The sequence below is a fragment of the Nerophis ophidion genome, linkage group LG23 (genome assembly GCF_033978795.1).
Source record: "Nerophis ophidion isolate RoL-2023_Sa linkage group LG23, RoL_Noph_v1.0, whole genome shotgun sequence".
Lineage (NCBI taxonomy): Eukaryota > Metazoa > Chordata > Actinopteri > Syngnathiformes > Syngnathidae > Nerophis > Nerophis ophidion.
Genome location: NC_084633.1, coordinates 17,184,773 through 17,204,286, shown reverse-complemented (window position 1 = coordinate 17,204,286; position 19,514 = coordinate 17,184,773). Strand labels below are relative to the sequence as shown.

Below are 19,514 nucleotides of genomic sequence, written 5' to 3'. Positions count from 1 at the left end.
GGCGGTGGTGTCCTTGCACAGATGGTTCCATCATTGCCTCTCTTTCCTAATCACGTTCATTTGTTTTCTGCAGCTGGATGTTGGCCATTTGATGCAAGGAGACTTGTCCCCCGAGAGGGGGCCGGAGTGTTGTAAGGGGGCTATTTGTGGAGCCTGCCATCACTGCATAGGGGTGCTGACATTTGAGGCCATTTTCAGGTGGCCTGTCATTTGTGTACAATGTAGGTGCTCTGACAGTCAATACTATTATTACACCGTTTTTTAATTAAAATGTTAAAAAAAATATGGTAAATTGCAATAATTTCACCTCAAAATGTAGTGTATATAATTGTAAATGGAAAAAAAAGTATTAACATTTTTTTTTACTGTAAATTAAAAAAAAACTGCAATTTTACAGTAAAATGTTTGCACCTGAGTTGCCAATTTTTATTTTTTATTTTTTTTTATACCGCAAATCAACAACTGTACATTTTTTGGTGTATTAATGTAAATGCCAAAATGAAACCACAGTTTATTACAGTAAAAAAAGTACCGTTATTTTTTATTCAGAGAAAAATGCTGTAAAAAACCACAGTAAATTTCACAATTTTACCTTGAAAGTTATTGCTACTTTTACATTGCACAATTTGATGGATAACTGGCTTTGAAATCCTTTTTTTTAGTATTTATTTATATTTAAAAATGGTTTGAACGTTTGATAATGCATAATTAAACATTTTTCACTGAGGGCCACATATCAGTTATGTTTGGCCCCAGAGGGGCGCTTCTATTATTATTATTATTACATAATTTTTTCAATGCATTTTATTAGTAGATTTTTTTTTTAAATTAAAATGTAAAAAAAAAAGATGGCAAATTGCAATAATTTCACCTCAAAATGTGGTGTATATAATTGTAAATGGGAAAAATAATATTGCTGTTTTCATGGTAAAACATTTTTTTTGTTGTTAATTAAAAAAACTGCAATTTTACAGTAAAATGTTTGCACCTGAGCTGCCAATTTTTTTTTTTTTTTTTAATACCGCAAATCAACAACTGTACATTTTTTGGTGTATTACTGTAAATGCCAAAATGGCACCACAGTTTATTACAGTAAAAAAAAAAAAAAGAAACATTTTTTTATATTTAGAGAAAAATGCAGTAAAAACCACAGTAAATTTCACAATTTTACCTTGAAATCTATTGCTACTTTTACATTGCACGATTTGATGGATAACTGGCTTTGAAATCCTTCTTTTTAGTATTTATTTATATTTAAAAATGGTTTGAACGTTTGATAATGCATAATTAAACATTTTTCACTGAGGGCCACGTCGCAGTTATGTTTGGCCCCAGAGGGCCGCTTCTAACAGTGAATACTATTATTACATCATTTTTTCAATGCATTTTATTAGTAGTATTTTTTTTATTATTAAAATGTAAAAAAAATATATGGTAAATTGCAATAATTTCACCTCAAATTGTGGTGTATATAATTGTAAATGGGAAAAAAAGTATTGCTGTTTTCATGGTAAAAAAAAATGTTTGTACTGTCAATTAAAAAAACTGCAATTTTACAGTAAAATGTTTGCACCTGAGCTGCCAATTTTCTTTTTTTTTTTTTATACCGCAAATCAACAACTGTACATTTTTCGGTGTATTACTGTAAATGCCAAAAACGGCACCACAGTTTATTACAGTAAAAAAAAAGTTGTTTTATTTTTTCATTTAGAGAAAAATGCTGTAAAAACCACAGTAAATTTCACAATTTTACCATGAAATCTATTGCTACTTTTACATTGCACAATTTGATGGATAACTGGCTTTGAAATCATTTTTTTTAGTATTTATTTATATTTAAAAATGGCTTGAACGTTTGATAATGCATAATTAAACATTTTTCACTAAGGGCCACATTGCAGTTATGTTTGGCCCCAGAGGGCCGCTTCTAACAGTGAATACTATTACTACATCATTTTTTCAATGCATTTTATTAGTAGATTTTTTTTTATTATTAAAATGTAAAAAAAAAATATGGTAAATTGTAATACTTTCACCTCAAAATGTAGAAAATGGGAAAAAAATTATTGCTGTTTTCATGGTAGAAATTTTCTTTTTACTGTAAATTTAAAAAACTGCAATTTTACAGTAAAATGTTTGCACCTGAGCTGCCAATTTTTTTTAATTTCTTTTTATACCGCGAATCAACAACTGTACATTTTTCGGTGTATTACTGTAAATGCCAAAACTATACCACAGTTTATTACAGTAAAAAAAAAAAAAAAAGGAAACATTTTTTTTCATTTAGAGAAAAATGCTGTAAAAACCACAGTAAATTTCACAATTTTACCTTGAAAGTTATTGCTACTTTTACATTGCACAATTTGATGGATAACTGGCTTTGGAATCCTTCTTTTTAGTATTTATTTATTTTTAAAAATGGTTTGAACATTTGATAATGCATAATTAAACATTTTTCACTGAGGGCCACATCGCAGTTATGTTTGGCCCCAGAGGGCCGCTTCTAACAGTGAATACATTACTACATCATTTTTACAATGCATTTTATTAGTAGATTTTTTTTTTAATTAAAATGTAAAAACAAATATGGTAAATTGTAATAATTTCACCTCAAAATGTGGTGTATATAATTGTAAATGGGAAAAAAAGTATTGCTGTTTTCATGGTAAAAAATTTTTTTTTACTGTCAATTAGAAAAACTGCAATTTTACAGTAAAATGTTTGCACCTGAGCTGCCAATTTTCTTTTTTTTTTAATACTGCAAATCAACAACTGTACATTTTTCGGTGTATTACTGTAAATGCCAAAACGGCACCACAGTTTATTACAGTAAAAAAAAAAGTACTTTTTTTTTTAATTTAGAGGAAAATGCTGTAAAAAACACAGTAAATTTCACAATTTTACCATGAAATCTATTGCTACTTTTACATTGCACAATTTGATGGATAACTGGCTTTAAAATCCTTTTTTTTAGTATTTATTTATTTTTAAAAATGGCTTGAACGTTTGATAATGCATAATTAAACATTTTTCACTGAGGGCCACATATCAGTTATGTTTGGCCCCAGAGGGCCGCTTCTAACAGTGAATACTATTACTACATCATTTTTTCAATGCATTTTATTAGTAGATTTTTTTTTATTATTAAAATGTAAAAAAAAAATATGGTAAATTGCAATAATTTCACCTCAAAATGTGGTGTATATAATTGTAAATGGAAAAAAAAGTATTGCTGTTTTCATGGTAAAAAAAATTTTTTGTACTGTAAATTTAAAAAACTGCAATTTTACAGTAAAATGTTTGCACCTGAGCTGCCAATTTTCTTTTTTTTATATACCGCAAATCAACAACTGTACATTTTTTGGTGTATTACTGTAAATGCCAAAATGGCACCACAGTTTATTACAGTAAAAAAAAAAAAAGGAAACATTTTTTTCATTTAGAGAAAAATGCAGTAAAAACCACAGTAAATTTCACAATTTTACCTTGAAATCTATTGCTACTTTTACATTGCACAATTTGATGGATAACTGGCTTTGAAATCCTTCTTTGTAGTATTTATTTATATTTAAAAATAGTTTGAACGTTTGATAATGCTTAATTAAACATTTTTCACTGAGGGCCACGTCGCAGTTATGTTTGGCCCCAGAGGGCCGCTTCTAACAGTGAATACTATTACTACATCATTTTTTCAATGCATTTTATTAGTAGATTTTTTTTAATCAAAATGTAAAAAAAAAAAATGGTAAATTGCAATAATTTCACCTCAAAATGTGGTGTATATAATTGTAAATGGGAAAAAAAATATTGCTGTTTTCATGGTTAAAAAAAATGTTTCTACTGTAAATTAAAAAAAACCCTGCAATTTTACAGTAAAATTTTTCCACCTGAGCTGCCAATTTTCTTTTTTTTTTATACCGCAAATCAACAACTGTACATTTTTCGGTGTATTACTGCAAATTCCAAAACGGCACCAAAGTTTATTACAGTAAAAAAAAAAAAAGTACCGTTTTTTTTTTATTTAGAGAAAATTGCTGTAAAACCCGCAGTAAATTTCACAATTTTACCATGAAATCTATTGCTACTTTTACATTGCACAATTTGATGGATAACTGGCTTTAAAATCCTTTTTTTTTAGTATTTATTTATATTTAAAAATGGCTTGAACGTTTGATAATGCATAATTAAACACTTTTCACTGAAGGCCACATATCAGTTATGTTTGGCCCCAGAGGGCCGCTTCTAACAGTGAATACTATTACTACATCATTTTTTCAATGCATTTCATTAGTATATTTTTTTTAAATTAAAATGTAAAAAAAAATATGGTAAATTGCAATAATTTCACCTCAAAATGTAGTGTATATAATTGTAAATGGGGAAAATAAGTATTGCTGTTTTCATGGTAAAAATTTTTTTTTTTACTGTAAATTAAAAAAAATGCAATTTTACAGTAAAATGTTTGCACCTGAGCTGCCAATTTTCTTTTTCTTCTTTTTATACCGCAAATCAACAACTGTATATTTTTCGGTGTATTACTGTAAATGCCAAAACGGCACCACAGTTTATTACAGTAAAAAAAAAAAGGAAACATTTTTTTCATTTAGAGAAAAATGCAGTAAAACCCACAGTAAATTTCACAATTTTACCTTGAAATCTATTGCTACTTTTACATTGCACAATTTGATGGATAACTGGCTTTGAAATCCTTTTTTTTAGTATTTATTTATATTTAAAAATGGCTTGAACGTTTGATAATGCATAATTAAACATTTTTCACTAAGGGCCACATCGCAGTTATGTTTGGCCCCAGAGGGCCGCTTCTAACAGTGAATACTATTACTACATCATTTTTTCAATGCATTTTATTAGTAGATTTTTTTTTATTATTAAAATGTAAAAACAAATATGGTAAATTGTAATAATTTCACCTCAAAATGTAGAAAATGGGAAAAAAATTATTGCTGTTTTCATGGTAGAATGTTTTTTTTTACTGTAAATTTAAAAAACTGCAATTTTACAGTAAAATGTTTGCACCTGAGCTGCCAATTTTTTTTTATTTCTTTTTATACCGCAAATCAACAACTGTACATTTTTCGGTGTATTACTGTAAATGCCAAAATGGCACCACAGTTTATTACAGTAAAAAAAAAAAAAGGAAACATTTTTTTCATTTAGAGAAAAATGCCGTAAAAACCACAGTAAATTTCACAATTTTACCTTGAAATCTATTGCTACTTTTACATTGCACAATTTGATGGATAACTGGCTTTGAAATCCATCTTTTTATTATTTATTTATATTTAAAAATGGTTTGAACGTTTGATAATGCATAATTAAACATTTTTCACTGAGGGCCACATATCAGTTATGTTTGGCCCCTGAGGGCCGCTTCTAACCGTGAATACTATTACTACATTTTTTCAATGCATTTTATTAGTAGATTTTTTTTTAATTAAAATGTAAAAAAAAATATGGTAAATTGTAATAATTTCACCTCAAAATGTGGTGTATATAATTGTAAATGGGAAAAAAAGTATTGCTGTTTTCATGGTAAAATTTTTTTTTGTACTGTCAATTAAAAAAACTGCAATTTTACAGTAAAATGTTTGCACCTGAGCTGCCAATTTTTTTTTATTTCTTTTTATACCGCAAATCAACAACTGTACATTTTACGGTGTATTACTGTAAATGCCAAAACGGCACCAAAGTTTATTACAGTAAAAAAAAAAAAAAAGTACCGTTTTTTTTCATTTAGAGAAAATTGCTGTAAAAAAACGCAGTAAATTTCACAATTTTACCATGAAATCTATTGCTACTTTTACATTGCACAATTTGATGGATAACTGGCTTTGAAATCCTTCTTTTTAGTATTTATTTATATTAAAAAATGGTTTGAACGTTTGATAATGCATAATTAAACATTTTTCACTGAGGGCCACATCGCAGTTATGTTTGGCCCCAGAGGGCCGCTTCTAACAGTGAATACATTACTACATCATTTTTTCAATGCATTTTATTAGTAGATTTTTTTTTTAATTAAAATGTAAAAAAAATATGGTAAATTGTAATAATTTCACCTCAAAATGTAGTGTATATAATTGTAAATGGGAAAAATAAGTATTGCTGTTTTCATTGTAAAATTGTTTTTTTTTACTGCAATTTTACAGTAAAATGATTGCACCTGAGCTGCCAATTTTCTTTTTTTTTTTTATACCGCAGATCAACAACTGTACATTTTAGTGTATTACTGTAAATGCCAAAACGGCACCACAGTTTATTACAGTAAAAAAAAAGTTATGTTTTATTTTTTCATTTAGAGAAAAATGCTGAAAAAAACACAGTAAATTTCACAATTTTACCATGAAATCTATTGCTACTTTTACATTGCACAATCCTTCTTTTTATTATTTATTTATATTAAAAAATGGTTTGAATGTTTGAAAATGCATAATTAAACATTTTTCACTGAAGGCCACATCGCAGTTATGTTTGGCCCCAGAGGGCCGCTTCTAACAGTGAATACTATTACTACATCATCTTTTCAATGCATTTTATTAGTAGATTTTTTTTTTAATTAAAATGTAAAAAAAAATATGGTAAATTGCAATAATTTCACCTCAAAATGTGGTGTACATAATTGTAAATGGAAAAAAAAGTATTGCTGTTTTCATGGTAAAACATTTTTTTTGTACTGTCAATTAAAAAAACTGCAATTTTACAGTAAAATGTTTGCCCCTGAGCTGCCAATTTTCTTTTTTTTTTATACCGCAAATCAACAACTGTACATTTTTCGGTGTATTACTGTAAATGCCAAAATGGCACCACAGTTTATTACAGTAAAAAAAAAAAAAGGAAACATTTTTTTTCATTTAGAGAAAAATGCTGTAAAAACCACAGTAAATTTCACAATTTTACCTTGAAATCTATTGCTACTTTTACATTGCACAATTTGATGGATAACTGGCTTTGAAATCCTTCTTTTTATTATTTATTTATATTAAGAAATGGTTTGAATGTTTGATAATGCATAGTTAAACATTTTTCACTGAGGGCCACATCGCAGTTATGTTTGGCCCCAGAGGGCCGCTTCTAACAGTGAATACTATTACATCATTTTTTCAATGCATTTTATTAGTAGATTTTTTTTTAATTAAAATGTAAAAAAAAAATGGTAAATTGCAATAATTTCACCTCAAAATGTAGTGTATATAATTGTAAATGGGGAAAAAAAATGCTGTTTTCATGGTAAAAAAAAAAAATTCTACTGTAAATTTAAAAAAAACTGCAATTTTACAGGAAAATGTTTGCACCTGAGCTGCCAATTTTCTTTTTTTTTTATACCGCAAATCAACAACTGTACATTTTTCGGTGTATTACTGTAAATGCCAAAACGGCACCACAGTTTATTACAGTAAAAAAAAAAGTAACATTTTTTTTTCATTTAGAGGAAAATTGCTGTAAAAACCGCAGTAAATTTCACAATTTTACCATGAAATCTATTGCTACTTTTACATTGCACAATTTGATGGATAACTGGCTTTGAAATCCTTCTTTTTAGTATTTATTTATATTTAAAAATGGTTTGAACGTTTGATAATGCATAATTAAACATTTTTCACTGAGGGCCACATCGCAGTTACTACATAATTTTTTCAATGCATTTTATTAGTGGATTTTTTTTTTTATTAAAATGTAAAAAAAATATGGTAAATTGTAATAATTTCACCTCAAAATGTGGTGTATATACTTGTAAATGGGAAAAATAAGTATTGCTGTTTTCATGGTAAAATTGTTTTTTTTTTACTGCAATTTTACAGTAAAATGTTTGCACCTGAGCTGCCAATTTTCTTTTTTTTTTTTATACCGCAGATCAACAACTGTACATTTTACAGTGTATTACTGTAAATGCCAAAACGGCACCACAGTTTATTACAGTAAAAAAAAGTTATGTTTTATTTTTTCATTTAGAGAAAAATGCTGAAAAAAACACAGTAAATTTCACGATTTTACCATGAAATCTATTGCTACTTTTACATTGCACGATTTGATGGATAACTGGCTTTGAAATCCTTCTTTTTAGTATTTATTTATATTTAAAAATGGTTTGAACGTTTGATAATGCATAACTAAACATTTTTCACTGAGGGCCACATCACAGTTATGTTTGGCCCCAGAGGGCCGCTTCTAACAGTGAATACATTACTACATCATTTTTCAATGCATTTTATTAGTAGATTTTTTCATTATTAAAATGTAAAAAAAAATATGGTAAATTGCAATAATTTCACCTCAAAATGTAGTGTCTATAATTGTAAATGGGAAAAAAAATGCTGTTTTCATGGTAAAAAAAAAAAATTCTACTGTAAATTAAAAAAAACTGCAATTTTACAGGAAAATTTTTGCCCCTGAGCTGCCAATTTTCTTTTTTTTTTATACCGCAAATCAACAACTGTACATTTTTCGGTGTATTACTGTAAATGCCAAAACAGCACCAAAGTTTATTACAGTAAAAAAAAAAAGTATCGTTTTTTTTAATTTAGAGAAAAACACTGTAAAAACCGCAGTAAATTTCACGATTTTACCATGAAATCTATTGCTACTTTTACATTGCACAATTTGATGGATAACTTGCTTTAAAATCATTATTAGTATTCTATTTAAAAAATGGTTTGAATGTTTGATACTACATTTTTGCGTAATTAGATAATATTTTAGTTAACATAATCTGCGATTACATGGAGTACATATCTTGTTTTTCCTCCCAAAATAGAAAGAAAGACTACATTTGGTAAGAAAAGTTACAGTACTTTATGGATATTATTTCCAGGCTTTTGAGGGCCCAAAAAAATGAAGTGGCGGGCCATGTCTGGCCCCCGGGCCTTGAGTTTGACACCTGTGCTCTATACCCACTCCACTTCATCCAAAGACAACTCTGAGGTGTCATGTGATCAATGGGCCATGAAAAATTTGGTTTTATAAGTTCCTGGATCTATTTGAAACAGTTTATTTCATTACAATAAATAAACACCTGGAACAACAAGGGCACCTAAAGTACCATTTGACTTTTAATTAGTCAATCAATCAATCAATCAATCAATCAATCAATCAATGTTCATTTATATAGCCCGAAATCACAAGTGATTGCCGATTGTATTGTACCATATGTCCCGGCAAGAAATCTGCGTTCAAAAGACTCCGGCTTATTAGTGATTCCTAGAGCCCAAAAAAAGTCTGCGGGCTATAGAGCGTTTTCCGTTCGGGCTCCAGTACTCTGGAATGCACTCCCGGTAACAGTTCGAGATGCTACCTCAGTAGAAGCATTTAAGTCTCACCTTAAAACTCATCTGTATACTCTAGCCTTTAAATAGACCTCCTTTTTAGACCAGTTGATCTGCCGCTTCTTTTCTTTTTCCTATGTCCCCCCCTCCCTTGTGGAGGGGGTCCGGTCCGATGACCATGGATGAAGTACTGGCTGTCCAGAGTCGAGACCCAGGATGGACCGCTCGTCGAGACCCAGGATGGACCGCTCGTCGGGACCCAGGATGGACCGCTCGCCTGTATCGGTTGGGGACATCTCTACGCTGCTGATCCGCTTGAGATGGTTTCCTGTGGACGGGACTCTCGCTGCTGTCTTGGAGCCACTATGGATTGAACTTTCACAGTATCATGTTAGACCCGCTCGACATCCATTGCTTTCGGTCCCCTAGAGGGGGGGGGGGGGGGGGTTGCCCACATCTGAGGTCCTCTCCAAGGTTTCTCATAGTCATCATTGTCACTGGTGTCCCACTGGGTGTGAGTTTTCCTTGCCCTTTTGTGGGTTCTTCCGAGGATGTTGTAGTCGTAATGATTTGTGCAGTCCTTTGAGACATTTGTGATTTGGGGCTATATAAATAAACATTGATTGATTGATTGATTGAAGTGTCTCAAAGGGCTGCACAAACCACAACGACATCCTCGGTACAGAGCCCACATAAGGGCAAGGAAAAACTCACACCCAGTGGGACGTAGTGAAAACAAAAATCTCAAGGCCCCTAAAATCATTTGTTCAACCATTTTTAATGGAGAAAAAAATAACTCTGACAGTTAGAAAGGGACAAACCACAAAAGAAAAACGCCTGAAACATAACTAATATTTTTAGAGTGCTGCCCAAACCAAACTATTAGAATCACTAAATGACTGATTTTATGTGTATAAAATGTTGCACAAATTAACCTTCTGTGTAGTTTCATAATGGTGTAAATTAAATTTGATTGTATCTTAATTTATTTTCAGTTTTTTTGTTGTTTTTGTTTTATATTGTATCTTGTTTTGGTGCATTTTTCATGTATTGTATTAATTATACAGTACAACACTGGTTCGAGGGTTTTTGAAATGTTATACGAATAAAGTTGAATTGAGATTGCATTTGGAGGTACTTTCTCAAGTGTAAAATGCATCTATTTTCTTGTAAAACTAAACATTTTTTTGTAATGAATTCATTAATGTTTTGTTAATTAAAAGAATCCAATTTATAATTCATATAGCAAAAATGTTTCCAAAGTGCTGCACAAAAATATTACAAACCCTGTTTCCATATGAGTTGGGAAATTGTGTTCGATGTAAATATAAACGGAATACAATGATTTGCAAATCCTTTTCAACCCATATTCAGTTGAATATGCTACAAAGACAACATATTTGATGTTCAAACTCATAAACCTTTTTAATTTTGCAAATAATCATTAACTTCCGAATTTGATGCCAGCAACACGTGACAAAGAAGTTGGGAAAGGTGGCAATAAATACTGATAAAGTTGAGGAATGCTTATCAAACACTTATTTGGAACATCCCACAGGTGTGCAGGCTAATTGGGAACAGGTGGGTGCCATGATTGGGTATAAAAACAGCTTCCCAAAAAATGCTCAGTCTTTCACTAGAAAGGATGGGGCGAGGTACACCCCTTTGTCCACAACTGCGTGAGCAAATAGTCAAACAGTTTAAGAACAACGTTTCTCAAAGTGCAATTGCAAGAAATTTAGGGATTTCAACATCTACGCTCCATAATATCATCAAAATGTTCAGAGAATCTGGAGAAATCACTCCACGTAAGCGGCATGGCCGGAAACCAACATTGAATGACCGTGACCTTCGAATCCACTGTATCTAAAACCGACATCAATCTCTGAAGGATATCACCACATGGGCTCAGGAACACTTCAGAAAACCACTGTCATTAAATAAAGTTGGTCGCTACATCTGTAAGTGCAAGTTAAAGCTCTACTATGCAAAGTGAAAGCCATTTATCAACAACATCCAGAAACGCCGCCGGCTTCTCTGGGCCCGAGATCATCTAAGATGGACTGATGCAAAGTGGAAAAGTCTTCTGTGGTCTGACGAGTCCACATTTCAATTTTTTTTTAGAAATATTTGACATTGTGTCATCAGGACCAAAGGTGAAGCGAACCATCCAGACTGTTATCGACGCAAAGTTCAAAAGCCAGCATCTGTGATGGTATGGGGGTGCATTAGTGCCCAAGGCATGGGTAACTTACACATCTGTGAAGGCACCATTAATGCTGAAAGGTACATACAGGTTTTGAAACAACATGTACTGCCATCTTGGTGCTGTCTTTTTCATGGACGCCCCTGCTTATTTCAGCAAGACAATGCACAGCCACATTCAGCACGTGTTACAACAGCGTGGCTTCGTAAAAAATATAGTGCGGGTACTTTCCCGGCCCGCCTGCAGTCCAGACCTGTCTCCCATGGAAAATGTGTGGTGCATTATGAAAAGTAAAATACGATAGCGGAGACGCCGGACTGTTGAACGACTGAAGCTCTACATAAAACAAGAATGGGAAAGAATTCCACCTTCAAAGATTCAACAATTAGTTTCTTCAGTTCCCAAACGTTTGAGTGTTGTTAAAAGAAAAGGGGATGTAACACAGTGGTGAACATGCCCTTTCCTAACTACTTTGGCACGTGTTGCAGCCATGAAATTCTGGGGTAATTATTATTTGCACAAAAAAATAAAGTTTATGAGTTTGAACATCAAGTATCTTGTCTTTGTAGTGCATTCAACTGAATATGGGTTGAAAAGGATTTGCGAATCATTGTATTCTGTTTATATTTACATCTAACACAATTTCCCAACTCATATGGAAACGGGGTTTGTATAAACAACATAAAAATACTATGCTTAGCTCCACGAATGACTGAATTTAAATAAATAAAAACATAAACAAATATGATTAAAAACCATTTTAAAGGGTAAAACCAATTTAAACAATAAATAAAAATAACAATTGTAAACACAACCCACGTAGTGTTAAAAGCATCAATTTATTTTCTGTACCGTTTATTCTCATAATCAGTGTTTTGTGCATAAACTAGAGCCTATTTATTACCGATTTAATTATTTATAAATGAAATCAAAATATTAAAACAAACTAGTTCACAGAAATGGCGGCCCTTAGTGGTGTAAACCGGTACTGCACTTATGTTGCGCCACTATATCTTTCCCCAAGACAAGTTTCCTCTGCACGTTTCACACGCGTGCGCATTGGCTCTCTGTTTCCATCTCGTTTAAAAAAAAAAAAAAAAAAAAAAAAAGCGGAGCATCACCCGGATGAGGAGACTGATGAAGGGATTGCAGTTGTCATGGCAACGGCCGGGTGGTGGCGGCGACGGGGGGGGAGGGGCCAGCCAGTTTGTTTTGTTATTAATGGTCACGTGCGAGGCTAAGCCCCGCCCCCACCAACCCCCCCGCCCCGCCCCCTCCTCCAGTTAGCACACACTGAAGTCTGCTCCGGTCACTTACTACAAAATGGCTGCACAAGCCGCGACGACGACGACCCACGGAAAACAGTAAGAATTATTATTATTTTATTTTTTTCTTCTCTTTGCCTGGCGAGATGAATTTGCATACCCGGAAGAAAAGGCAGAATTTTAGCTTCGCGGATAAAAATAAAAGGTGTCGAGCACAGCCCACTTTTGACATCAGCGTCGAAATGAGCGCCCTTTAGCAGGGGGATTATTTTTAGCCTTTGCTATGCTATGTGCTACCTAGCTTCGTCCTGTCACACGCTGGCTAAATACAACACTTTGTAGCAATTGTGAGACGTTGTAGCGTTGCAATTAGTTTGAAAGTGCTCACCCGGTCAAGGGAAAAGTTAACTGCTGCCTGGCATTCACTAGAGACTTGTTTGGAAAATCCATCTATATACAGTATAAGATGTGGGAGGTCCGATCCCAGTGACGACAATAGTGATACCAGTGGAATCGGATTGACACTCGCTTCGATGAGATTGACATTATCAGGAAAGTTAATAACTTCCTGGCATCCACTAGAGACTTGTTTGGAAAATCCGTCCATATACAGTACAAGATGTGGGCGGTCCGATCCCAGTGACGACAATAGTGATACCAGTAGAATCGGATCGACACTAACGTTGATGAGCTCGATATTAGGGGGGAAAGTTAACTACTACCTGGCATCCACTAGAGACTTGTTTGGAAAATCCGTCCATATACAGTATAAGATGTGGGCGGTCCGATCCCAGTGACGACAATAGTGATACCATTGGAATCGGATCGACACTAGCGTTGATGAGCTCGATATTGGGGGCAAAGTTAATTACTACCTGGCATCCAATAGAAACTTTTTTGGAAAATCCATCCATATACAGTATAAGATGTGGGCAGTTTGATACCAATGACGACATTAGTGATACCAGCAGAATCGGATTGACACTCGCTTCGATGAGATTGACATTATCAGGAAAGTTAATTACTTCCTGGCATCCACTAGAGACTTGTTTGGAAAATCCGTCCATATACAGTACAAGATGTGGGCGGTGCAATCCCAGTGACGACAATGGTGATACCAGTGGAATCGGATCGACACTAGCGTTGATGAGCTCGATATTAGGAGCAAAGTTAACTACTACCTGGCATCCACTAGAAACTTTTTTGGGAAATCCATCCATATACAGTATAGGATGTGGGCAGTCTGATACCAATGACGACATTAGTGATACCAGCAGAATCAGATTGACACTCGCTTCAATGAGATTGACATTATCAGGAAAGTTAATTACTTCCTGGCATCCACTAGAGACTTGTTTGGAAAATCCGTCCATATACAGTACAAGATGTGGGCGGTCCGATCCCAGTGACGACAATAGTGATACCAGTGGAATCGGATCGACACTAGCGTTGATGAACTCGATATTGGGGGCAAAGTTAATTACTACCTGGCATCCAATAGAAACTTTTTTCGAAAATCCATCCATATACAGTATAAGATGTGGGCAGTTTGATACCAATGACGACATTAGTGATACCAGCAGAATCGGATTGACACTCGCTTCGATGAGATTGACATTATCAGGAAAGTTAATTACTTCCTGGCATTCATTAGAGACTTGTTTGGAAAATCCATCCATATACAGTATAAGATGTGGGCGGTCCGATCCCAGTGACGACAATAGTGATACCAGTAGAATCGGATCGACACTAGCGTTGATGAGCTCGATATTGGGGGCAAAGTTAATTACTACCTGGCATCCAATAGAAACTGTTCTGGAAAATCCATCCATATACAGTATAAGATGTGGGCAGCCTGATACCAATGACGACATTAGTGATACCAGCAGAATCGGATTGACACTCGCTTCAATGAGATTGACATTATCAGGAAAGTTAACTACTACCTGGCATCCACTAGAGATTTGTTTGGAAAATCCGTCCATATACAGTATAAGATGTGGGCGGTCCGATCCCAGTGACGACAATAGTGATACCAGTAGAATCGGATCGACACTAGTGTTGATGAACTCGATATTAGGGGACAAGGTAACTACTACCTGGCATCCACTAGAGACTTGTTTGGAAAATCCGTCCATATACAGTATAAGATGTGGGCGGTCCGATCCCAATGACGACAATAGCGATACCAGTAGAAACGGATCGACACAAGCGTTGATGAGCTCGATATTAGGGGAAAAGTTAACTACTTTGTGGCATCCACTAGAGACTTGTTTGGTAAATCCATCCATATACAGTATAAGATGTGGGTGGTCTGATCCCAATGGCGACAATAGTGATACCAGTAACAATGGATCGACGCTAGCGTAGATGAGTTCGATATTAGGGGAAAAGTTAACTACTTTGTGGCATCCACTAGAGACTTGTTTGGTAAATCCATCCATATACAGTATAAGATGTGGGTGGTCTGATCCCAATGACGACAGTAGTGATACCACTAGCATTGGATCGACATTAGCGCTGATGAGCTCGATATTAGGAGAAAAGTTAACTACTTCCTGGCATCCACTAAAGATTTCTTTGGAAAATCAATCCATATACAGTATAAAATGTGGGCGGTCCGATCCCAATGACCACCATAGTGATACCAGTAACATCGGATTAACACTAGCGTTGATGAGATCGATATTAGGGGAAAAGTTAACTACTTCATGGCATCAACAGGAAACTTGTTTGGAAAATCCATCCATATACAGTATAAGATGTGGGCGGTCCGATACCAATGACGACATTAGTGATACCAGCAGAATCGGATTGACACTAGCGTTGATGAGATCGACATTATCGGAAAAGTTAACTACTTCCTGGCATCCACTAGAGACTTGTTTGGTATACCCATCCATATGCAGTATAAGATGTGGGCGGTCCGATCCCAATGTCGACAATCGTGATATCAGTAGCATCGGCCTGACACTAGCGTTGATGGGATCGATATAAGGGGAAAGTTAACTACTTTGTGGCATCCACTAGAGACTTGTTTGGTAAATCATCACTTATCCTTCTGTTGTTTGGATGCTTTACATTGGTTTTGGATGATACCACAAATTAGGGTATCAATCCGATACCAGGTTGTTAGAAGATCATTCATTGGACACATTCAAAGTCCCCATGTGTCCAGGGACGTATTTCCTGAGTTAATATGAATTTTAAAAAAGGAAAAAAAGATTTTGTGATTATAAAGAATATCGATATAATCATAGTGACGCCTTGATACACCCCTGTGCTTGGTATCATCACAGTGGATGTTAGGTGTAGATCCACCAATGGCGTTTGTTTACATTGTAACGCCGGTGAGATACGTTGTGTAGTGAAGCATGTTTAGTTATTCCTCATACTGCAGTGATAATGATACTTGTAAGGAACTTCCTTTATTTGTCACCATGGAGACAAGGATTAGTGATTTAGAAGTCGCTACAACACTGCAGACTGCGGCTGGACTTAAAGCACCTCTTTCTCATGTTACAGCTTCACCTTTATCGTTGATTTTTAAGCCAAAATGCATCCATTCTCCCTTTTCTGTTTACACGCTGTGTCTGTTTGTAAGAACTCTGTGTGCGCGCGCTGCCGAACATGCTCCTCTGCTCGGTGGTCCGGTACTTTTTAGAGACTGTATAGTACCGAATATGATTCATTAGCATCGCGGTGCTATACTAATACCGTACAGTCCTAGTTTGTATACAGAAAAATAAAACAATTTATTTTGTTCAAGCAATTGTTTGGCGTACCACAGTTTGAATAGGTTTCTGCACACAGGAGGGCTTTCGGAGTCAAAGCGCCTAAGGATTTGAACGGGAGCCAATATTAGTTTGTGCGTTTAACTTATTTTGCTCAAACAATCACATGCAATAGAATGATAAGTGAATAATTGCATTATCTTGTTGAGATTGTTACATTTCAAAAATGTTCACAAATAAGTGTGTTTTTGTTTGCCTTTACCTCCAAAAATTGCCAAGTAAAAAGTATCGATACCGGTAATACTGGCCCTCTGTTTACTTGGTATCAGACTGATACCAAAATGTGTAGGACAGCCCACCTCCACCATACATCCATTTTCTATACAAGGTTTCACGTTTTGAGCTGAGGCCTATCCCAACACGCTGGACAGGACCAGCTAGCTTTCATGCTCATATTTTCTTCCGCTGTTTGTGACGCTTCGTTCATGGCTTTCACGGTGACAAGCGTCCTGCAGCCAGTGTGCCTGTGTGCAGACTTGAGAATGACAGCAGCAGCAGAGGGCAGCCTGCCTGACGTAAGCCTGAAGCCCCCCACTGCTTAACTAATGTGCCGCAGTTCCTAATTTGGGGGCCTGGCAAAGGATGCTGGCTGGAGGGAAACCTGGGTGGGAGGGGGTGGTGGACTTTTTTATGTCTGTGTCAGTGGCCCTCCTACTTGGACCTCTACCATGTGGAAGAGTACTCCCATAGGCATGGGGGGGGGGGGGGGGGGGCTGGATAACAAAGACAGGCCAATAAATACTGTGATTACTATATGGCATAGGTCAGGGTTCGAGGGGCATTTGCCAGATTGTGGTGTTTGGTTTCGGTGTCAGTTGGATGCTGATGCATACTATTTTATAGACTATATACAGTCAAACATGTCTATAGTGACCACTCACGGGAAACAGCAAAGGTTGTACCCCAAAATCTAATCGCTTCTTCTCAATCTCATTTTTGACATATCCTGAACATCAGTGGCAGGCCGTGCGTTTCCCACCCAGGCCTTCAGTGATGTCCGACTTCCATGATTACCTCTCAAAATACCATTGTTTATGTCGCCACATGACCGTTGCTGAATAAATACTATACAGAAACACATTTACGCCCTACTGGGTATTGATCCACATCAACAGTGTACAAAACAGGTTATTTTCTGGCGCATTTAAAAATCAATATATTAAAACACATCAGCAATTTACATATCTTATGTGGTACTGTCAAAATTAAAATTGCAAAAAAACATATTAAAAGTGAAATAATGTAATATTTGTAGGGGTGTAACGGTACGTGTATTCGTATTGAACCGTTTCAGTACGGGGGGTTCGGTTCAGTGCGGAGGTGTACCGAACGAGTTTCCACACGAACATATGAAGTAGCCGCCTCAGCTAAAGTCTTAACAAGTTGCTCTGCTTTCTGCCTCTGTCTCCTACACAGCACCCAGCATTGTCCCACCCACACAACCATCTGATTGGTTACAAGCATAGCGGTAACAGTCAATCAGCAGTGCGTATTCAGAGCGGTAACAACCAATCAGCCGTGCATATTCAGAGCGCATGTAGTAAATGCTTCAGCATCGAGCAGATAGGTGTTTAGCAGGTGAGCATAAGGCAGCGTACTCTCCCCAAATGATAATAAACACTTCCCAGTAAACTACTAGTAACACTATGAGCCCGTTGACGTTCTAGAAACAAACTGCAGCTCAGCTCACTCGCAGTCCTGGCTTGAGGTGAAGGCCAATTAGCTTTTAGGGTAACGTTAGCTCATTTTGCGGTGTGTGCGTGCGTGTATGTGCGTGCGTGCGTGTATGTGTGTGTGTGTGTGTGTGTGTGTGTGTGTGTGTGTGTGTGTGTGTGTGTGTGTGTGTGTGTGTGTGTGTGTGTGTGTGTGTGTGTGTGTGTGTTACAGACAGTGTTGATTGAGCTGTGTTGAAGCAGCAAAAAAGGACATAATGTTAAATAAAGAGTCTGATAGTTGATATAATAATGTAAGTGCATCATAAAGCCTACATGAACTCCATGGTGTTCAGGGATGAATAGTCTCTCCTATTGCTGTTGTACTATTTTTTTCAGCTATAGTTACATTAATCATTAGTGATGTAAGGCTTCACGGTGGCAGAGGGGTTAGTGCGTCTGCCTCACAATACGAAGGTCCTGCAGTCCTGGGTTCAAATCCAGGCTCGGGATCTTTCTGTGTGGAGTTTGCATGTTCTCCCCGTGAATGCGTGGGTTCCCTCCGGGTACTCCGGCTTCCTCCCACCTCCAAAGACATGCACCTGGGGATAGGTTGATTAGCAACACTAAATTGGCCCTAGTGTGTGAATGTGAGTGTGAATGTTGTCTGTCTATCTGTGTTGGCCCTGCGATGAGGTGGCGACTTGTCCAGGGTGTACCCTGCCTTCCGCCCGATTGTAGCTGAGATAGGCGCCAGCGCCCCCCGCGACCCCGACAGGGAATAAGCGGTAGAAAATGGATGGATTAGTAATGTAGCAGCCTAGTTTGAATGGCAGGGTCCCTGCTATCACATCTTGATACAAATATAACATTTACATGATAAAAATCCACTACAGGCTTCCCAAATGCTATGATAAATTAAGCATGATGAGTCTGTCTATCTGTGTTAGCCCTGCGATGAGGTGGCGACTTGCCCAGGGTGTACCCCGCCTTCCGCCCGATTGTAGCTGAGATAGGCGCCAGCCCCCCCCCCCGCGACCCCAAAAGGGACTAAGCGGTAGAAAATGGATGGATGGATGGAGTTGACTTGAAACTGTTTAATGTTGCACTTTTTATATGTAGAAGAAAAGTTTTGTCATTTTATTTAATCAAAGCAACAACTCAAGGCAGTTTAATGTGGATTAACGTGGGCAGAATTATTATAGTGTTCCCAATGTTAAAAGGATAAAGCCATTGTTTACAAATTTGGCAAATAAATAACCCAAAAATTTATATTTTGTTGTTTTCTTACTGTACCGAAAATGAACCAAACCGTG

At 35.7% G+C, this 19,514-nt stretch overlaps 1 protein-coding gene and 1 long non-coding RNA gene across 6 annotated transcripts in view; both read left to right on the top strand.

Moving 5' to 3' along the window:
* The window catches only part of LOC133541567 (uncharacterized), a 32,461-nt gene extending 22,053 nt beyond the window's left edge, over nucleotides 1-10,408 (top strand). For both annotated transcript variants that reach the window (XR_009803918.1, XR_009803919.1), the window contains one exon: nucleotides 74-10,408. This is a non-coding gene — a long non-coding RNA (uncharacterized LOC133541567). The remainder of the gene's footprint in view (nucleotides 1-73) is intronic.
* A 2,345-nt stretch (nucleotides 10,409-12,753) lies between these two features.
* The window catches only part of tnrc6c1 (trinucleotide repeat containing adaptor 6C1), a 121,331-nt gene continuing 114,570 nt past the window's right edge, over nucleotides 12,754-19,514 (top strand). For all 4 annotated transcript variants that reach the window (XR_009803915.1, XR_009803916.1, XM_061885035.1 and 1 more), the window contains exon 1: nucleotides 12,754-12,851. The gene's annotated coding sequence lies outside the window, so the exon portion shown is untranslated. The remainder of the gene's footprint in view (nucleotides 12,852-19,514) is intronic.